Below are 19,468 nucleotides of genomic sequence, written 5' to 3' on the forward strand. Positions count from 1 at the left end.
GTATGCGCACTGGTGCGCAAAAGCGACTGGGACCCAGAGACCTGGGATGGGGACATTTGGGAGACAAGCGAAGACGAGTCCCCCGGGGAGGGGGACGGCGGGAAGGCGGGGCTATACCCACAATTGTGACCCACTGTCGAGACATGGTACGAGAGACCGCACAGGGATAATGATAACATGGTAGGAAGAGATACTATCCGGGAATTTAAATCCTCCGAGATACAGGATTTCATGCAGCGTTTCCAGCAGTGTCCCAAAGAATCGCTGCTGGCCTGGCTGCTATGGTGGGACGAGGGAGTGGATGTGATTAGCCTTACACCCGCTGAGCTAGGCAGAATGGGCTTGCTAACCACAAACCCCCTCCTTCGTAGAAGTCTCAATGCAGGGGCCGCTATGGAGGCGGACTTCCCATATCCCTCTCTTATGTCATGGATGACCATGGCTATCAAAACCATCTGGAGTTTGCCTGCAGACATGGATAGCGGGTTGGAACAGTGGGCTTCCATCCCAGAGGGGGTTAGCCAGCTCCGACAGCTAGGCACATTTGCCGAGGATTTTGAAGGGCCCGATGCCGTGGAGCTGACCCGCACCATCCATACCTGGCTTTTGCTGAACGCCCACCCCCACCTGAAGGTGATGATCCTTCCAAAGGTTGGGGGAACCATAGAGTCAGTGGGAGATGCGGCACAGCTCGTGACGCAATTAACAGAAATGGATGGTATGATGAAGACCACAAAGCCGCGTCATATGAATGTGGAGCAAAAGGATTCCCCTGGAGGAAGTGGATGGGGAAACCAATGCTGAGCTGTTAAGATGCTAGTTACAGCTCAAGCCAGAACAGCATACCAAGGAAAGGGTGGAGGCCCTGATGAAAGGAGGGCCCCCAAACAAGGTAGATAGTACCCCTCAGCGGCCCCAACTGTCTGCCCCGCTGGCAGACTATATTGAGTGGAAGCTGCCCGCCCAGTATTGAAGGGGTGGTGGGTCCCCTGCACCTCTCCCCCAGAGGTAAGGCGATATGGAGTGGGGGACCACCACCTTTATGTCCCAGTAGAGATCTACTGGCCTAGCCGGGGGCAACAATGAGTAATGGCCCTTGTGGACACAGGAGCAGAGGTGACTATAGTACATGGCACCCCACCCTGTCGCGGCTGGTTGGTAATGGTGAGCGGCCTCGGATGGGCGAATATTCGGGCTGCGCCGATGCAGTTAAGGCTGGCCATCGGGAAGGGACCTCCCCCATACAAGTCACCATCTTAATCACCCCCATTCATGAATACATACTGAGTATAGACCTCCTCCGAGGGTAAACCATAGACACACAGTGGGGGCCCTTTTCCTTTGGGTGCCCGCTGTATGTCTGAGAAGCTGTAACCATGCTGCAGGGCCATCCACGGTGGGATCCCGTGGTGCTTTCAACCGCTACCACAGTAGTCAATACCAAATGGTATTGGATACCTGGTGGGCAAGAGGAAATAATCGCGACTGTTAAAGGACTGCTCCAGGCAGACATCATTCACCCCGCCATGAGTGCATTTAACAGCCCAATTTGGCCAGTCCTTAAAAAGGATGGAACCTGGCGCATGACGGTCGACTACCGCAACCTGAATAGGGTCACCCAAACCCTAACGGCAGCAGTTCCCGACATGGTCTCCGTCATGGGGTGCCTCGTGATGCGAGTAGGGCAGTGGCATGTAGTGGTGGATCTGGCAAATGCTTTCTTCTTCATCGCCATTGCCCCGCAGATCCAGGATCAATTTGCCTTTATGTGGCAGGATCGGCAGTACACGTTCACTGTGGTGCCTCAGGGCTACAAGCATAGCCCTACCATCTGTCACCATTTGGTTAGTCGAGACCTGGAGCAAGTACTTTTCCAGAGGGAGTGGTCCTAGAGCACTATATTGATGATGTCCTGCTGAGTGGGCCCCATGAGGCTGCACTCTCCAAGGCCAAGAATAATGTTTTGCAGGCTCTGACAGCCAGGGGATGGGCCATCAACCCTAGTAAAATCCAGGGGTCCAGCCAGGAGGTGATGTTCTTGGGCATACTTTGGTCGGGGCCTCAACGTAAAATCCCACAAAAGGCCATCGAAACAATTACCCACTTCCCAGAGCCCACTAGCGTAAGCCAAGCCCAAACTTTTCTGGGCCTCCTCGGATATTGGCCCACGTTTATTCCCCATCTAGGGTACATTTTGCAGCCCATACAAGCAGTAGTCAGGAAGAAAGCCACGTTTAGTTGGGCAGCCAAACTGCATGCTGCATTCCAACAGGCTAAAGAGGCACTCAGCCAGCACGCAGTGCTGAGCCCAGGCAGACGAGGCACCCCCTTGGAACTTGAGGTAACAGTGGTTGACCACGTGGCCTCATGGGGGCTGTGGCAGCAAGCTTCATCTCGAAAGGAGCCCATAGGGTATTGGTCACGATCCCTACGAGGCTTGGCTGAGCGTTATACACCCCTTGAACAGCAGTTGCTTGCAGTAGTATGGGCCCTTCAGCAAACTGAGCCCATAAGGGGCACGGAGCCTGTAAAGGTGCGTACCCCACTTCCACTTATGGGTTGGGTCCAGGATGAGAGCCCGCTCATGCAGACTGGGGTAGCCCAGACCCAAACCCTATGGAAATGGAAACATTACCTGCAGCTGTGTATGCAAATGACCCAGGCAAGCATTACCCATGCGGACACCTTCGAGGAACTGCCCTCCGTAGGTCAGCACACTTATGCCCTCGCCCCGTTGAGGTACCTCAGCCCCTCTGTATGAAGGCTCCTCCCTACGCCTCCTTGACTGAACAACAACGAGAGGCTGCATAGTTCACTGATGGATCGGCCTCATACAGGGGGACAGAACGATGGTGGTGAGCGGCCGCATATAATCCCTGCCTTGAGGAAATACTGTTCGAGACTGGCCCCGGCCTGTCTAGCCAGTGGGCTGAGCTACGGGACATTGGTAGTGGTATTGGGGGATGCTTGTTGGTGTGTTCAGTGATCTTCGGCGATGGACGCCATTCGTCCTGTTGGAGAACTTCCCCCGTCCTCGTGCGCAGTGATAGCAGAATACGTGCCAGACACCGGGGAATTTAACGTTACCGTCGGCCCACCAGAATTGCACAGTTAAGCATATCAAGACTGATGTTCATAATATGATGGACCACTTGAAGGTGATACATGACATGGACTCTGAGACTTCTGCATGGGATGACCCTTGGCGGTGGCTAACCTCCTGGCTTCCGGATCTCAGCGCCTGGGGGAGACGCATCAGGTTCCTGCTATTGATTGGACCAGTGGGTTTTCTATGTGTGTTTGTCCTTCTTCAATGTTGTGTGAATTGCTCCTCTGCCCTCCTGGCCTGACTAGCAACCCCCAAACCAGTGCGCACGCTCGGCGTGCACTGGTTGCAGTAACGAACACACCGCAATCTGCCAAGGGGTGGAGTGTAGGGGCAGGTTGCAGAAGATTGGCGAGGAGCTAAGTGGCGGACCACGTACGTGACTGAATGTAAGCGGAGGATGCAGGCAGTTCAATTAACTTTATCCAACATACCCTGCCAAAATATAGTTTAGCATAGTTCAGCATATTTTTTGCCTGTAAATGAGTCAGTTTCTATAACAAGCATAAATCAGGAATGTAACGGATGTAACCAGCTGTTGACCCCATGTAACCTCGAGATAAGTGCGGAGAATGTAACACCACAGAGGACTCCCCCTGCAACGGAGTCCTGCCTGGTCAGCTGTCCCGAATGGCCAGAGTCCCCTACAGCCCCTCCACGTGCCTAGGGACTCCCTGCGCAGATTGGAGCGTAAATTCTTCCTTCAATAAAGCGTAGCTTGCTATTCTTAAGCCTGAATGTCATCCTTTCGCTGGTATCTCCCCACCTTTGTGGGCACAAACACTAAATAAGTATTCAATAAATAAGATATATTTTAGTGATTTTTAAGTAATAAGCTTGCAAAATCAGAGTATAAATTAATGGTTTGAAATAAATTATGCAAAACTCAAACAGCTTCATTTTTAAAAAGTTGCAGGTTGTTAGTTCATTAAATGGACAAAGCATCTGGCATTGCACAGTTCTGGACTGATCATTGCCAGGGGCATCATCAACAATCAAAGAAAGTAAAAACAAAAACAAAAAACCCCACAAACCAAGCTTGACTCAGTCAGGTTCCATATTTATTTAATTTTTTTTGCAGGTGCATATATTTTGGTCTTCGTCAGAGCAAAATTTAGCATGGTGAAACAGAAATTCAGCAAAGAGATGCACACATCTCAGTCATTTATTGAGCCTTGTCTATATGGGGATGTTACCTCAGAGTAACTGTAGTTTGTTTGCCTTCATGTGCCTTGTGTCCACACAAAACCTGTTTTTAAACCAAACATCTTAGATCACAGAAATATTCCTTGGAACTGGAGTAACTCCATTTTGCAATGAGTTTGTTCACTTTAAGTTTTGTGTGGACACTCTCCAACTAGTACCCCTCACTGTATTGCTTCACACCTGAATCAGAAGGCGTACCACAATGCACTGTGAGACAAATTACCAAGCACAGACCTGAGTGGGAGAACACTACAGCATGGGATATCTGCCCAGAAAACAGAGTGGTTAATTTGAATGAGCGCAGAGCTGTGTAGACACAGCAGCTTCATAAGTGAAGTACCTTACGCCAACATAGTGATGTGGATGCATTTCAATTCTCTATAATTAAATCACTGCACTTAGAGCAAACAAAATAGAATGACACATATTATTCCTATGTGAACATGGTCTTTATCACAGATTGAACACCACAACAGCACCACTAGATGGCTTCATTAACGTGTCAGCTAACACTCTAGGTCTTAAAGTAGTTTACACAACAGTCCATTTTATGCTTAATAATAACTTTCCCTCAATCCCATTTTGCTTTATTTTACACTATCAATAGTATTAGAACAATTCCAAATGTTAACTTGTTAGGAAACAGTAATAAAAGGAGGAATTCTCATTAGTATTATCCATCTATGCAAGGTACTCTACTTAGGTGCCCCATCACTGTAGTATCAGAACTGTTACCCAGGTAATTAAAGAAGCAGCAACAATAATAATTTCTCTCAATTTCCCTACATGTAGAATTAAACATGGGTACAGCAATGTACAGATGATTTAGGCACTTCCCACAGATGGAACAGTGCACTTTTGGGAGCGTCTCAGAGCACATCTAGCCAACGCAATGCTTTGTCTGTTCAATCTGTTGATCAAAGCATGGCCACCGGATACAGCTCTTGGACATTGTTTTCATTCCTATTCTGTCTGCATGATCTTCAAGCAGCTTGTGATTGTAATGGTTTGTATACAACTACCATCATTCACCACAGGAAACAATACAGATAGGTAGTTAACTCATGTCTCTGATGATAGAAAGAGGCCACCACCTGTCTGTTTTCAGAGGTCCACCCAGACATTACTAGTTCATAAGCGCTGGCAAAGTCAGGGTGCTTTCAGGTTTCTTTTTTAATCATTGGCCTGGGCACAGCTAAAAAAATCCAGTTGAGGTATATAAAAATATTTGACTGGGTCTATTCATTACCCACTGTTCACATGGTAGGCTGAACAATCCATGAGCATTAATGTTAAGGGCAGTCACACCATTGTACCTCCTAATAAGCATGGAAATGAGTCAATTAAAAATGTAAAACGTGGACCATGTAGTAAAGTATGAAATTTCTTCACACCCTAAACTATGACAAAGGCATCTATGTCTATCCATGAATAATTCTCTTCTGATGATGACAAAAACCATGAGGTAAGTGTAACTGGCTTCTCTATGCTGTCACTGAGTATTTGAAAAATACCAACACTTAGGCTATGTCTTCACTAGCAACGTTAAAGCGCTGCTGTGCCAGCACTTTAATGTGGCTATGTAGTCGTGGCACCAGAGCTGGAAGAGAGCTCTCCCAGCACCGTAAAAAAACCCACCCCCATGAGGTCCACACTGTCACTTTACGGCGCTGCAACTTTCTCACTCGGGGTATGTAAAAACACACACCGAAGCACTGCAAGTTTCAGCGCTCTAAGAAAGTAGTAAATAATTTGCAATGCTTCCTACTAGAGGGAGAAAAATTAAGTCTTTGCCAAAAATGAAAGAGCGACTGGTTAGAGGAGCGGGCTGGAGACACTTGTTTTTTGCTTGTGAAAGCAAAAGGACTCCAGAAGGATTATATCATGTGCAGGTGATTTATCTCACAGTACTCTAAAATTTCATTACATTCATGTGCAAAGGAAATTCACAGGTATGGAAAATATATGGGGATCTGAAAATGTATGGTATCTTCACATATTTTCCTATGGTGTTAAGGTTTCCCTTCCTCTCCCCGAAATAAATATGTTCTGGTCAGGGGTGAAAGTAACTTAACGGACTTACTGGTAAGCAGGGCGGCCAGGGTCCTGGGCAAGGTGTGGGGGTGTGGCTCTGGGCTACTGAAAGGGGCGTGGCCTTAGGTGGAAGGGGCGGGGCTGAGGCTAGACTCCCCCAGCCAGCCCTTCAGTGCTGCCTGGCCCGCGCCGCCTTGGGCTCTGGCAGTGATTTAAAGGGCCCAGGGCTCTGGCCGCTGGTGCAGTAGTGGCTGCTGGGAGCCCCGGGCCTTTTTAAATCGCCAGGCCCCAGGGCAGCTGCCCGTTTTGTCCCTCCCTCCCCCCCATCAGTGGCTTTCTTACTGGTACACAGTACTGGACAGACCGGCTTACTTTCACCGTTGGTTCTGGTTCATAGGTTGCATACACTCTGAAAATCGATTCGCTGATGTTTTGTTTGTTCTGCCTCCAGACAGACTGAAACAATATAGTTCCCAAGGTATAAACTTGTCTCATGTATCCTTCAGGAATATTGATTTCAAGGCATAACTTAAGTTTTGAACATTTTAATGACTCCGGGTCTGAACCTGAGCTGGAGTAAATTAGCCTAGCCTACCCTAGCTGCATTGACTTCAGTATTGATTTGCAACAGGTGAGGATTTGGCCTTCCATTTTTAAAACACTATGCCTAAAAGAGATACACATATCTCAGTCAAATGAAATTTACTTACAACAGATTTGGGGCCTAAACCTACCCACCTTATTCACAGGAATAGTCCCATTCATTTTCTTTTGGGCCCTAGTGCATGTGGGGATGAGGGAAAAGCCCAATTTAATGAAAAATATAGATTAGAAAATAATATAGTAGAATCATGCATTATAAGTCAACCATAGGGTGAAATTCTGCCCACTCATCTATGTGCAATTCCCATTGACTTGCATGACAGCTGTACACACCTCTCTGAGGGCAAAATTTGGCCTTAATGTGTCTTGTTTTGTTAACTTGTACTGAATTGTTATAATGGATGTAAAATGAATTAAAACATAGCTGTAGATTTCGGGCCATATCGTCCTCTGGTATAAGAACATAAGAATAGCCATACTGGGTCAGACCAAAGGTCCATCCAGCCCACTATCCTGTCTACCGACAGTGGCCAATGCCAGGTGCCCCAGAGGGAGTAAACCTAACAGACAGTGATCTCTCTCCTGCCATCCATCTCCACCCTCTGACAAACAGAGGCTAGGGACACCATTCCTTACCCATCCTGGCTAATAGCCATTAATGGACTTAGGCTCCAGGAATGTATCCAGTTCTCTTTTAAACCCTGTTATAGTCCTACCCTTCACAACGTCCTCAGGCAAGGAGTTCCACAGGATGACTGTGTGCTGAGTGAAGAAGAACTTCCTTTTATTTGTGTTAAACCTGCTGACCATTAATTTAATTTGGTGGTCCCTAGTTCTTATATTATGGGAACAAGCAAACAACTTTTCCTTATTCACTTTCTCCACACCACTCATGATTTTATATACCTCTGCCATATCCCCCCTTAGGCTCCTCTTTTCCAAGCTGAAAAGTCCTAGCCTCTTTAATCTCTCCTCATATGGGACCCGTTCCAAACCCCTAATCATTTTACTTGCCCTTTTCTGAACCGTTTCTAATACCAGTATATCTTTTTTGAGATGAAGGGACCACATCTGTATGCAGTATTCAAGATGTGGGCATACCATAGATTTATATAAGGGCAATAAGATATTCTCCATCTTATTCTCTATCCCTTTTTTAAATGATTCCTAATATCCCGTTTCCTTTTTTGACTGCTGCTGCACACTGCGTGGACGTCTTCAGTATCCACAATGACTCCAAGATCTTTCTCCTGATTAGTTGTAGCTAAATTAGCCCCCATCATATTGTATGTATAGTTGGGGTTATTTTTTCCAATGTGCATTACTTTATATTTATCCACATTCAATTTCATTTGCCATTTTGTTGCCCAATAGTTTTGTGAGATCTTTTTGAAGTTCTTCACAGTCTGCTTTGGTCTTAACTATCTTGAGCAGTTTAGTATCATCTGCAAACTTTGCCACCTCACTTTTTACCCCTTTCTCCAGATCATTTATGAATAAGTTGAATAGGATTGGTCTTAGGACTGACCCTTGGGGAACACTACTAGTTACCCCTCTCCATTCTGAAAATTTACTATTTATTCCTACCCTTTGTTCCCTGTCTTTTAACCAGTTCTCAGTCCATGAAAGGATCTTCACTCTTATCCCATGACAACTTAATTTACATAAGAGCCTTTGGTGAGGGACCTTGTCAAAGGCTTTCTGGAAACCTAAGTGCACTATGTCCACTGGATCCCCCTTGTTCACATGTCTGTTGACCCTCTCAGAGAACTCTAATAGATTAGTAAGACATGATCTCCCTTTACAGAAACCATGTTTTCTTTTGCCCAACAATTTGTTCTTCTATGTGTCTGACAATTTTATTCTTTACTGTTGTTTCAACTAATCTGCCCGGTATAAATTGGAATAACATTAGCATAACTAATATATATATATATATATATATATATATATATATATATATATATATATATATATATATAACTTGGAATATCATTAGCATAAGTATATATATGCCAATTTATACTGGGCAAATTAGATGAAACAAGAATAAAGAATAAAACTATGTTACGCCAATTTCAATTGGCATAACTCCATTTAAGTCAATGGAGGTACCCTGATTTACACCAGCTAAGGATTTGGTCCTTAATTATATTTTAGGATGTCCAATATTAATTAATCTGTACATGTAAGAACATTACCTTCCAGTGCACATGTCACATGTTTTACAGATACAAGATGAGTGAGTTGATATCTTGTATTAAACCAACTTCTGTAGGTGAGAGAGACAATCTTACACAGAGCTCTTCTTCAGTGACCTGTATTCACGGTCCATATTCAAAGAACTCCAGAAAAGCAATGTTCATTTCTTCCTCTGTTGGGAATAATTATCATCTACCACACTAAAGGTAGTTAGTGTGGATACCTTCTTTTTCACTTCCAAAGAATATAGATTCCAAGGTCAGAAGGGATCACTGTGATCTTTTAGTTTGACCACCCATATAACACAGGCCATAGAAGTTTTCCAAAATAATTCCTGGACAATCTCTTTTAGAAAAGTATTCAATCTTGATTTAAAAATTGTCTGTGATGGAGAATCCATCCTGACCTTTGTAGGTTGTTCCAATGGTTAATTACTCTCCATGATAAAAATGTATGCCTTATTTCCAGTCTGAATTTGTCATGCTTCAACTTCCAGCCATTGGATCATGCTATGTCTTTCTCTGCTAGATTGAAGAGCCCATTATTAACATTTGTTACCTATGTAGGTACATATAGACTCAATAACCGTTTCTTCGTTAAGCTAAATAGATAGACTCAAGGAGTTCAGTCACCATAGGGCATGTTTTCTAATCCTTTAATCATTCCAATGGTTCTTCTCTGAACTTGCTCTTATTTATCAACACCCTTCTTGAATTTTGGAAACCCAAATGGGACACAGTATCCCAGTAGTTGTCACCAGTGCCAAATACAGAGGTAAATTAACCTCTCTACAGTTACTCAAGATTCATCTGTTTATGCATCCAAGTACAGTATTGTATTTACCCTTTTGACCACATAATTACATTTGGAGCTCATGTTCAACTGATAATTCACCCCAACCCCCAAATCTTTTTCAGAATCACTGCTTCCCAGGATAAAGGCCTCGAATGAGTACGTATGGCCTACAGTCTTCATTCCTATATATATATGTTTAACTGTATTAAAATGCATATTGTTTGCTTTCTCTCAGCTTACTAGGCAATCGAGATTACGCTGAATCAGTAACCTGTCCTCTTCATTATTTATCACTCCTCATATTTTTGTGTCATCTGCAAACTTTATGAGTAATGATTTTGTTTTTTTCCAGGTCATTAATAAAAATATTAAATAGTGTAGAGCCATGGACCAATCCCTGTGGGACCCATCTGGAAACACATCTGCTCAATGATGATTCTCTATTTAAAGTTACATTTTGAGACCTACTAGTTGGCCAACTTTAATCCATTTAATGTGTGCCATCTTAATTGTATAGTTTTTTTAGGTTTTTAATCAAAATGTCATGCTGTACCAAGTCAAATATCTTAGTATTGATGAAATATACTTAGATTTTTCTATTACCTTTATCAGTCAAACTTGTACTCTCATCAAAAAGTATAGCAAGTTAGTTTGACAGGATCTATTTTCCATAAACCCAGAAGCTTTGCTGTCATTGTGGATCAGTGTAGGAGCACAGACCTGATGAAAATGTGTGCCTATGAAGCTTTACAAAACATGTTGTTGCAGCTCTTACCACTAACTACGCTACCTCTTATTTGTCAACTTTTAAATGTTGTCATTTTTCAGAACACCAATTCCCTGTTCTATTCATGTTCTTAGACATGTCCCATTTAGCTAAGTATTTATGCAGAATCATGTACCATATTTCAGCAATGGTTTTCACTTAAACATCCATCTCACTGAAGAGGTCTGCCAGTTTTCGGTAGCATGTGGCAATATTCATGCTTGTATTTAAAAGAAGTACTATTTTCTGAAACAGTATTTCAATTACAGTCAAGGAATGTCAGTAAGGAAAATAAACAAATGTTATAAGATTGGCATAAATGCAAAACCATAACAATAACCCAGGCTTCTCAAAAAAATCTATTAAAATACATTAGAGACAAAAAAGGGGGAAAAGTAGCAACTGAAAGACAAGATCAAAAATGTAATTGCATTTTGGCATAGAAAATAATAGAAAACCTGAATTCAGTCTACCATTCTGTACCATCTACCATTTATAGTTAGGAAAATTTTAGTTAATTCTTTTGTTATCAGAACATACATCACCATCTTTGTAAAGGAAGCTTTTGGGCAAATTGTGTTAATAGGACAACTTTGTCCATGTTATAGCAAATAAAGTGTCTTAAAAATTATTTTATAAATTTTGTCTGTACCAGAAACAACCCAGAAGCTTGGAAGCCTAACAAGAAGTCAAAATTTTCATCTGTAATTTTGCGAAATTCTGTTACCAGGAAAAGCAAAGATCTCTTTATGTAAAGTTGTATTATACCCTTCTTCTGACATACTGTAGCCATAATGTGCTTTCCAGTTCCACGATGTCAGAGTCACTATATTCATTCTAGCTAGAAGAGAGTAAGCCAACTATTATCATACTGGGGAAGACTTGAGAGGTATTGGGATGGTGTGTTTACTCCTCACTGGCAGTTAAAGGGTCAGTGCATATTGAGAAGGTGCTAATTGACTGACAGGCCATAACTGAGGTTGATAAGCAATCCCCTCATTGAGGGAGGGAGCCCAGCTGTGCAGGAATGAGCAGGGCTGGATTTATAAACCAGGAAATTTGAAGTAGAGGGTTTTTTTTGGGAAAGTCTGCAGTCACTCCCTGGGAGAAGGGAGGAGTGTTTGGAAGCTGCAAAGACAAGTAGCCTACAGTTACTGTCTGGGAGGAGGGAGTTGGGTGGCTGGCAAACCTAGGTGGGGATGCCAGAGGGTAAAGAAAGGAGTCAGGGAAAGGCAGTAAAGACTAGAAGGAACAGACCTTGGTTGCTGACTAGAGGTCCCTGAGCCATAACCCGGAGTAGAGGGTGGGCCTGGGTTCCCCTACTGGTGACTATGGACATGGCACTACAGGGTAGTGAGTGGGAAGACTGTCTAAGACTGAGGAAGTGGCAATGAGGCAGTGAATGGGAAGACTGCTTAAGATTGCTGGAGAAATCCTCTGGTACTCCAGAAGGGGAAAACATGTATAGTGATCTGACCAGAGGGCTGAGTCACAAAGAGGCAGCAGCAGCTTGTGGAACAAGAGAAGGGCTGTAGACAGAGAGAGGTAGAGAAACAGTGTATAATTGCAGGAAGGGGTGTTGACCTTATGAAGCTAATTCCCAGAATGGCCAGGAAGATGTGCCATCTGGTGGTGAGTAGAGCACCCCATCACAATTGGTGGAGAACAGAGATGTGACTGTTACCCCTGACAAAAAGGGATCTGTGACAGACTGTGCAGGACAAGTATCAAAAGGTGAGGGGTTAGAAAGAGTTAAACCTTGATGAAGGGGCTGAGCCGGAGAAGGACCCTTTAGGGAAACTGAAAATGGAGGGGGAGATGATGCAGGAATTTTCTGCTGAGGGAAGTTATCCCCAATCAGGGTGGATGCCAGAGTTGCCCCTGCTACAGAGGGGAGCTGAGAAGCAACGGAGGTAGGTCTATGCTGTGGGGGGACAGATGTTGGAGAATCAGCAGAGACTGTGGGAAGCTCAAGTTTACCTACAGGACTATTTGGTGACGGTAGCTGATCAACAGCAACATTTTAATAGAATCCTATAAGAGGGAAGTAGGGGACATCAAAGGGACCAGGAATGGGAAAGGTGCTTCAGGATTAGGAGGTCAGATGCCCAGCCCAGCAGGTGTTATGGCTGTGGGTGCAGGGGACACCCACAGAGACACAGACACAAAAAGTCTTACCAGGAAGGACTAAGGCAAGGCCATGGAGAGCCCCAACAAATGAACAATTGAGTGGGAGGAGAGCCTCCTTTCAGTGTGTGTGTGGGGGAAAGGTCATATAAATTGACATTACCCACAGAGAGAAAGACAGGCAGGAAAGGGGCAAGGATCTGAGGAGAGAGAAGGCAGAGGAACCAGAAGCCTATAAGAAGCTCATTATTTTCTCTGACGTATCTAAGAGGCAGGTAAAAGTAAACAATGAAGTGAAACTTGGGGGAGGAGGGATCCTTTTCTGATATGGAGGATTTTCAGGCTGTAAGGTAAGAAAATCTAAAATGGAAGCCATGTTATATAAAGGAACCATCTCTTACTTTTTTGTGGTGAGTCAAGAATTCATAGGCACAAATGAGGTCTTTGGACACTTAGAGGTGAAGATTCTATACAATAAATGAAATCTGCATAAACTGAAAATTTCTGCTGGATGTGAAGCATACAGTAAGAATTGTATTCTCTGCAAAATCTGGAGATGGTAAATGTAATTAAAATGAATGTGCTTTTTAGGTTACTATTAATGTTTCAAAACTGACTCCTATTTGTTGGTCAATATCTGTCCTGTATAAATGCTAAATTTCTCTTTAAAAAAAATATTATTTTTTTTTACAATAAACACTTTCAAAAATTAAATATAAAACCTTGCAACTAGAAAAAGGTCAAGGGTAAGGTTGGGGGAAGGGATGGAGGTTTCATTCTTAACTACTTGTTTTTCCAGTTGTTAGAGGCCTAGAAATGTCTGGCTGGCAGTGAATAGGTAACAGGGTAAAAATTTATCTAATTTATCTGTCTGAGTCAGTGGTTCCCAAACTGCTATATATGGTCCATGAAGCAATTGCTGGTGGCCTGTGGAGTGTTGGTTCATTAAATGGTGCTGGCTGTCCTCTCTGTTTTCAGCTGAAGTTTATTCAGAGGCAACAGAAACAACATTAGATATTTCCCTAATACTACTTTTCCATTAAAGCAATTGCAGTAGTTGTTACACATATGTTGTGTGAATGGAAAGGGAGGTGGCTCAGAAGTTATTTTGCCCTTTAATGGGAAAGCATGAGAAACCCCAATCTAAATGTTAATACTGTTGCCCCAGAACTTGATATAACTGCAGTCAGCCATTTTGTGCATTCAGCACGCTAAAAAACAAATATGACATAGCTAGAAATAATCATTAGGGCTCTGAAAGGCAAGTCCAAATAGCTGTATAACTGCAGTTTTGCTAATCATTATATATATATATATATACACACACACACACACACAATAAAAAAAAGTTTAACAGCCAACCTTGGTTTTAAGTGCCCCGAGATATAATTTTTATTATTGTTATAACTAAAAATGCGTTAAAAATAAATAAATTTTTGCTAAAATTAAAAAAATTGGTAACCCAACTAGGGATTACTATAGTAACTCACTAAAAGTCACTATAAGATATGTGCTTTGTTTAAATTAGCTATAAATATTAAGCAAAAAAATACACTTTGGAGCAGTCCACGGAAGTTTTTTCTTTGGGCAAGGAGCTGACACCTAAACTCCCCATCAGCTGGACAGAAGGAGGGTCCCCAGAAGCCTGGCTGGTGATCATTCAAAACCATCTCAGACTTTGGGTAAGTCTGTATAAAATACTCTAAACCTATTGCATATATATGTGTATGCTTAAAACCAGGTAACAAAGTAGTTTTAATTCATGCACTCTGGTTTGTATCAATTGCTTAGCAGATGGAGAAGCTGTGTCCCCATTGATTTGTTCCTGACACCGCCTTAGAAAACAACAACAAAAACACAATTAAGTTACCACTGCTTTGGGTTCAAAAGACCCTGGCTAGCAATACCATTTCCATCAGCAGGATATCTGAGTGTCTCAGTGGTATCCGAGTACTTGATGGAAGGTGGAAGCATATTTTCTATTCAGGGATATGAGTCAAACTGTTCCCTTTACACCCAACTGTAAAGTGTTGCAGGAGGAAGTGACCACCAATGGTAATAAAGCTGGAACTGCTGTCTCCCTCTCCCCTGCCCTCCTTCATCCCCTGTCTCATACCCACAGCTTTTGAACCATTTAACTCATTTGCAGAAAAGTGGGCAGAGTGGGACATAGCTTTACTTTACATACAGTAAGTTTTAACTATCCTGTGTTGAATATTGATTCTTATCTACTTTGGTCTTCACCTTAGGAAACTGAGTATTGTGAAGTATGGGATCAAGATCCCCGCAAGAGCCTAGTTCTTGTGACTTCCTATGCTCCTGGGGTAGATCAGTAGCCCAATCTAAATACCATGAAAACACCATTTAAGGGGGAGATTTTCAGAGGGATAAGATCCACAACTCTGATTCACTTTCAGTGGGAGTTAAATACCTACCTCTCCTCTGTGATTTTGAAAACTCTCCCCGTATATGAATATCAAGTATAATGAAACTGAGTAAAAAATTTTTTTTCTTAAATGAGAAAGTACTCTCTACTGTAAGTTTAAAGCCAAACCATTGAGAAATTACAATGTGACAGTCTAGGAAATTACTTCTGCTGCATGAACCACCCTCTTTATTCTGTAAAACAGTAAGGTTTGGGAAGTTCAGCCAGCCAAGCAATCCAATTGACCGATCAACTCTGTGTGCTTTAAAATAATGCAAACAGCCCTCTTTGCAGGGAAGGGTAGAAGAAGAGTAAAATAATTAGTGCAGGAGATGTGAATCTTATTTGTAGTTCACAGTGTTCTACATGCTCAGAAAAAAAGTGAATATAAGTTTCAGCATTTTACTCAAACAAGCTCAACTTTTAACCCTATGTAGGTATAAGTTCATATCAGATACTAACTATTCAGGCTACATTATTGCTGGTCCTGCATGGTTTTACAGGAGGGCAGACCACTTTTTGCCACTGAGCAATTGACAAAATAGGGAACTAATTTTACAATCCCTCTTAATTAAGAAGAGTAGAATTTAGCACACAGTTTATTCATCTTTCCAGAACCTCATTTTCAGCTTGAATAATTAGAAACTACCCATTATATGTGGCCATTTTTCATACCCATGGTAGAGGGAAAGCATTCATTGATAGACATCCTTGCATATTACACACAATGCTCTAGTACTGGGGCACTTTCCAATATATTTACATATGCTTATAAAGTATATTGATAAGTATCAGTATTTTTGTCATTAAAACGTCAATAACCTTTCACACATGGTGGTCAGGCTTTATTGTTTCTTTTCCCAAAAGCAACGTAACTAGTATGTAAGGAGCCGATTCACTGCCCTATAAAAGACATCAAAAGTCTGCCAGAATGAATCCATCCACTGAGCCCTCCCAAACTCTGGCTGTGTTAAGCCATCTGAGGGATAAATTCCACAATCAGGACTCCATTGCTGAAATGTGGGGGGAGGGATAACTCAGTGGTTTGAGCCTTGTTAAACCCAGGGTTGTGAGTTCAATCCTTGAGGGGGCCATTTAGGGATCTGGGGCGAAAATTGGGGATTGGCCCTGCTTTGAGCAGGGCGTTGGACTAGATGATCTCCTGAGGTCTCTTCCAACGCTGATATCCTATGATTCTATGAAAATGAGATTTAGTTTCTTAACAAAAGCAACCAAAACACTCACTGCAAGGACAGATTCAAAATGCAGCCGATGCAGCCTCATATCCTAGTTTGTCCTGCCTCTTTATGTAAAAATCTAGCACGTATTTACATTAGTCATCTCACCTTTACCTCCAAGTCATGGTGAAACAGGAAAATCACAAAGAAATACCCTCAATGTTCAGAGGCCTGTTTGCATGTGAAGCTGCTTCAATGATGTACTCTCAAGCACTTATTAAATTTGCTGGGGTGCCTCTCCTGTCAGCTACTGAGAGAAAATCCTCTAGGATCTACTGGATAAAGAAGGATATTGAACTGAATTATAAATTGTTTGCACGGAATTTATGATAGGCTGGTAATGTTTTTTTTCACTTGAGGCTGCCTCCAAGATTTTTACATGCAGCCCTCAAAGGCTATAAAATAAAAACTTTTTATGTGGCATATAAACTTTATCTTACAAATGGGAACACGTTTCAGGTCCATTTCATTAACTGCTGGTGTAAGAATTGTTTACTGTGGCTCATTATCTCACCATTGGTAGGCCAAACTAGCCCTTGTAAATCCCAAATTGGGCACCACTGTTCTATATTAACCTTATATGAGAATTCTAAAATTCTTAAGAAGAATGTTGGCTTTGCATCCTTATACGTTTTGCCCATTCTACCTTTACCCAGACATTCATTATAGCCAACCCAATTAATGCAAAGTTTTTGGTATTTGTAAACATGTGGGAGCTCATCTCAGAAGTACCAAGCAGCACCTTCTCCATCGTGCTGAAGTGTATGGGAGTTCAGGACACTGAACACCTCTCAAAGATCATTCAGCACATTACAGGATTGGGCCCAGTGATGAAATATAGGCACTTCTCCTGTAATCACACACAATAGTTGTTTTCAATTTGCTGAACATCATGATGTGTATTTGTATTGGCCACTGTAGTTCCAGTAGATGAGGTAAGTTTAGCAATCGATAAATTGATCTTGACGTGGAAAAAAGCTAAATTATATTCTCTGAGGTCAAACCACAAAATGTGTGAAAAGAATATGGCTTTGAGTAAATACCACCTCCGGTTGAGAATTTGCCCTGTATCACACTTCCAATTAAACTATTTTTGTTCTAAAGATTTCCCTTTTAACAGTGTTTGTGGTTGTAGTAATGATAAGAGCTACAGAGATTAAAGGGTTTAGTTTTAAAACCTTAAAAAGCTTATTTGCCCAGATATGAACGTACGTTCTGCTAGTCCCATTATGAAATGTGATGTGTGATAGTAATAAAAGGGCAAAATTCTTAACATTACAGCTTGAAGCATGTAAGAGATATGCTAATTTATTATCATATGTCAAATTAAAATATCTTTTAAATAAAAATGTGATCAACATAGTGTACTAAATGCACTGAAACAGTGGTAAACATTAAAGTACTCTTGCCAAATTTAGTAATTAATATTCACATTAATTTCCTAATCCTAAAACACAAAACAGGGTGAAGAGATGAAACACATTTTCATAGATGGCAGCATTATTAAACCTCAGAACGTGTGACAAATGCCTATGGGCCGTTGGCTTATGAGAAACCTTGAGGAGAAAATACCTCTGACAATACAGAGTGACTGCTTTATGTCACAGAAATTCATAACTTAGTTTGTTGTTTTATTCTCCTTCTCCCCCATCTCACTCCCCAGATACCTGGGAACTCATTTTTTAAGATGTATATCACATATTTTTTCTTTACTGTCTCTCATTACCCTTTATAAAACATTTATCTACCTTATTCTAACATATAAATCCTCATCTACAAGCCATGAGACATTTTAATATGTTAACTGGCAACAAGACTGGGATGCCATCTTCTGGGTTGACAATTTTTTTTTAATACTCTTTGTAGCTAAACAATATTTCAGAAGGAATGATTGTTGGTAAAAGTGTTTATGTTGTGAAATGGTCTTTGGATCTAGGTATGACCCCAGGATGGAGTAGGAGAAAACAGAATCTTTTGGTATACAGTGCCATTGTAACCTAAGCAAAAGCACTATATATATATATAATATATATGTGCCTTTCATGACATGACATTCTAGGGAACTTATTCCAGACATTAGAGCTGTAATTGGCAATGCAGAATTTAAACAATCATTAACTTGTTGGTAACACTAGTGCTTATTGAAAATTAACCTATTTGTTATCACTAATGGAGGAAAATTGTTTTACATATAGCAGGTCATTTTAGTAGCCCAAGATATTGAAAAATATCTTGGGGAAACCATTCAGGTCACTTAAACAATAATGAACAAATGCTAGACTCATAAATAAGCTCTGGTGAATAAAAGAGTTTTTCTGTTGTGCTTTTCTGGCGAGTGTTTTCTCTGGGAATATGCTTCTGTGGTAGGCCTAACCCTTCAGGTGTTTAATAATTTTATATAGATGTCTCAAATATCTATGACAGGTTTCAGAGTAACAGCTGTGTTAGTCTGTATTCGCAAAAAGAAAAGGAGTACTTGTGGCACCTTAGAGACTAATCAATTTATTTGAGCATAAGCTTTCGTGTAGCTCACGAAAGCTTATGCTCAAATAAATTGGTTAGTCTCTAAGGTGCCACATGTACTCCTTTTCAAATATCTATGCCTCATCCCGGTAGTCTGGTGATCTTACTGTAAATATCATGGCAATAAAATGATGAATTTTTGTGTCTCAGTAGAACGATGACTTAGATTATTTGATTATCACTTAGGAAATGCAGTGTGCAAAAGGCCTAGTTATAAGAAATATTAATATTTTCTAAAACCCCTCAATGTGTATAAAGTTACCTTCATTTAAAAGGTGATCGTAGCAGGGTTGTCACCTGCTCCAGCCCTGAAAGGGTTAAAACAGCCCTGGGAAAGGGCTGCCCTGAGGAGGCTGATTGGGGAAGCAGCCACAACTGGGGCCACGCCCCAATCAGGCCACAGCTGGCCCTATAAAAGGGCTGCCAGGCAGGAGCGAGGTGAG

General features: G+C 41.9%; 1 long non-coding RNA gene across 1 annotated transcript in view; it reads left to right on the forward strand.

The window, feature by feature from the left end:
* The first annotated feature begins 14,409 nt into the window (after positions 1–14,409).
* Positions 14,410–19,468, forward strand: part of LOC122465745 — an 81,472-nt gene continuing 76,413 nt past the window's right edge. Inside the window, exon 1 of the long non-coding RNA XR_006290775.1 lies at positions 14,410–14,521. This is a non-coding gene — a long non-coding RNA (uncharacterized LOC122465745). The remainder of the gene's footprint in view (positions 14,522–19,468) is intronic.

The sequence above is a fragment of the Chelonia mydas genome, chromosome 4 (genome assembly GCF_015237465.2).
Source record: "Chelonia mydas isolate rCheMyd1 chromosome 4, rCheMyd1.pri.v2, whole genome shotgun sequence".
NCBI lineage: Eukaryota > Metazoa > Chordata > Testudines > Cheloniidae > Chelonia > Chelonia mydas.